Here is a 3394-nt window from a genome sequence, read left to right on the forward strand (position 1 = left end):
TGCTCGACTTTCTTTGTCTTTTGTCTTTGAAAACAACAAGGGGTTTGGTTCATTCATACAACTTATTTTGTAATATAAAAGGATTTTACAGTGTTTCTCTTCCTTGACTTTTTCTTTTATCTAACTAATCAACAAGCTAGTTAGCACAACTTGATAGCTAACAATTTCGTTAGCTACTGTAATTGTCAGTTTAAATAATACCAATACTTCTGAAAAACTCACTAATTCATCTGTTATTTTCTTCTACAACTCACATGATGGAACTTCAATGCTGACATGCACAGTGTCAAAATATTCATAAGCCTTTCTCCCATCCGTCTGTCAGTCAGGACTACTAAAATAATTGATATTTTCCATAGAGAGAAATATTTTCTTTCTTCAAAGTTAGATGTTTTACGCAGGTTTGGATAGGGCGGATGAAGATGTCACGGTTTTGTAAGCTGGATTGTATGCAATTATACAGGTACATTTAAAAAATATTAATTTGAATATTTTTTCACACATTTCAGAAAGTAAAACTTACATATTATATAGAGTCACATGGGGGGAAATATGTCAAGCCTTTATTTCAGTCGTTTTGATAATTACGTCTTGCGGATGATTAAAGGCCATAATTCAGCGTCTCTACAACTTAGAATAACACATAAGATCAAATGAAAAAAGATATTGTATGAAAAGCATGTTCATGTTTATAGTCTCAGGCTTACTTTTGCATAAATCACTGTTTAATTCAGCAGTAATTCATGCAAAAGGAGGTAAAATGTCTTACTCTCCGCTCTTCCTCCAGACTCTGGGATCTTGATTTCCAAATTATATCCGAACTTTGCTTTCATCTGAAAAGAGGACTTTGGACCACAGAGCAGCGGTACCACTCTTTCTACTCAGTCCCAGTAAGACACCGATGTCTCTGGTTCAGGAGTAGTTTGGCATGAGGAAGCTGACATTATATTAATTATACATAATGCAGTCATGACAACTTGGAGTGAACATTCAAGGAGATACACCAAAGAAAAAAGAAAGTTTTCCAAATGGCTCCATGTGAAGAAGTAGACTGTCCCCCTTATTCTACATAAATAGAAACTGTGGGACTCCAGTGATCCACAGTGAAAGACAATAGTTACAAATGGAGAAAATAACAGAGGTGAACCTTCGAACAAAAGAGCACATTGATGACTTACCCAGAAGGTTATAAAATAACCCAAAACAACATCAAAATCATCGCCAATCCTCCCTGCCTCAAAGTCAACAATAAAACAGCAACCGGATAAAAACGTCATTCGTGAAATGTCTAAGGCAAAAACAAAAAAAACACTGATGTCCAAAAAGAACAGGTCAGGGATGAAGCTGAGGAGAAATTTAAAGCAGAAATATGTCATAAAACAATAAACCAAAATTCTGAACATATCCTACATTCAGGATCAAAGAGCTGTGTCATACTCTTTCATCCAAAAATGGAAAGAGTATGACACAACTTGAAACCTAAACTGACAGCCTCCTAAGATCGATGAGAGAGTCAGCTAAAAGATGCAACTATACAGTCAGAAATAGACTCATAGGAATGGTTTAGATCCAAGCAGAGGCTTAACAAGAAACCAAACTGATCCCAAGACTCAAAATAAATACTGAATTTTCATCGTTTCTTCTTGCATAGAAGAAACAAACCTTTTCAGAAGAGGACGTCAAACACGGAGTCGGTAACATCTATTGATTTGTTGCTTCAGGATTTAGATGCCAAACAGAAAATCCTTCGGGAGAAAACCTGCCATAAGTTTGTGACTTTAAACTCAAACTACCCAGAAAGATCAAGAAGAAGAATGAATCAAAACCATTCTGCAAAAAAGAATGAAGCCAAACGTTACGTAAGAGACTCATCGCACGTTTTGACAAAAAAAAATTGACGGCAGTTCTGGCTTGCAAGGGTGAAAGAATCGGTTAATAAGTTACTTTATCATTTAAAAACAGCATTCACGTTTACTCAAGTTATTGCTGTCAAATATCAAAATATGTTTGATGATCTGCAACATCAGAAGGGGACAAATACTTCGACACAATACTGCATGTAGGTGTTTTTTAGTGACTTAGTTCCTTGTAGTTCACTAGAGGGCGGTAGAGAGCTGTAAGAAATAACCGGTTTATTATTATATCTGCTTTATTACCGCAGACGTAATAAAGCAGTCTACAGCAGAGTTGCAGTTTGAACAGTTAAGCTGTAGAAATACAAATTAATTAAAAAACTAGTATGGCATATTTTGTCATAATTAATGGAAGTAATGAAAGGCTGTTGAATCAAGACTCAGCAGGAGTTTTTATGTGTGGGGCAGAAGCTGAATTGATCTACAAATATCCCTAGAGGTGGGATAAAATGCGAAATTCAGACGGGACAGGATCTGACTAACTTTGTGATCACATTGTAGAGACTTTAAAAAAATCAATAAATTCATAAAAGTATTTGCTTATTTTTGCTCTGTATTTTGTAATATGTAACATACTGTACATGAAGACAGAAGCCATGCTCCTCTGTTGCACGCAGGGAGAGACTTTGGTCAGAAAGGAAAATGGCTGTTTTGTGCTTATTTAAAGGAAACCACCTAACTGAGTCAGTTGATCATGACTCAGATTACACCAATTCCCCGAAGAACATCCTCCATCTCTGAATGGCCCCCTTACATAAACACACAGTCTACCTCTGCACTTCTCAGATCTGCTGCCCAGCAGATCTCACCAACGACCCACTTAATCGATGGCCTATACCTCTGTCCTACATTCAGATAGGTTTTTAAAAAGACAGAACCTTACCAAGGACAGAAATAAAACCAGAATGGTTTAGAGTAGATATGCATATAAAGAAAAACAACAGATTTATGCAATTATCAAAGAAATAAATTCATTTTTACGTGACTCTTAATGATGCGGTGTGAGTCGAATCAAACAGCTGGATCATTGGTAAGGGGCAGCTGAAGGTTAAACCCTTAGCAGAGCACTTGCTTTTGACCACATGAGCCTGTGTTCATTGTTCTCATTTACGTTCCTTCTCCCTGAAGTGGCTGCCTCTCCCTCTGATTTGCTCGCTGTGGGTAAGTAGGTGCTTTACAGTGCACTGTACAGTCTGAGCCTGTTGGGAACATGCTGCTGACTCAGCCCAGGCCACTGCATTCATCTATCTGCACTGCAGTGCTCTCCCTCTCCCTCTCTGCTTACCCCCTTCGCACTGCTCCCTCATTCAGTGCTCCACACAAACACACAACACAAGGTGGGGAGAGATACCCATGCACACACACGTGCGCGCACGTGCACACACACCCACCCACCCACGCACACGCACACACACACACACACACACACACACACACACCTGCCGTTTTAGCATTGTGATGTGCCTGAACACATAAAGCTG

Source organism: Poecilia formosa, unplaced genomic scaffold (genome assembly GCF_000485575.1).
Source record: "Poecilia formosa unplaced genomic scaffold, Poecilia_formosa-5.1.2 Scaffold186, whole genome shotgun sequence".
Classification (NCBI taxonomy): domain Eukaryota; kingdom Metazoa; phylum Chordata; class Actinopteri; order Cyprinodontiformes; family Poeciliidae; genus Poecilia; species Poecilia formosa.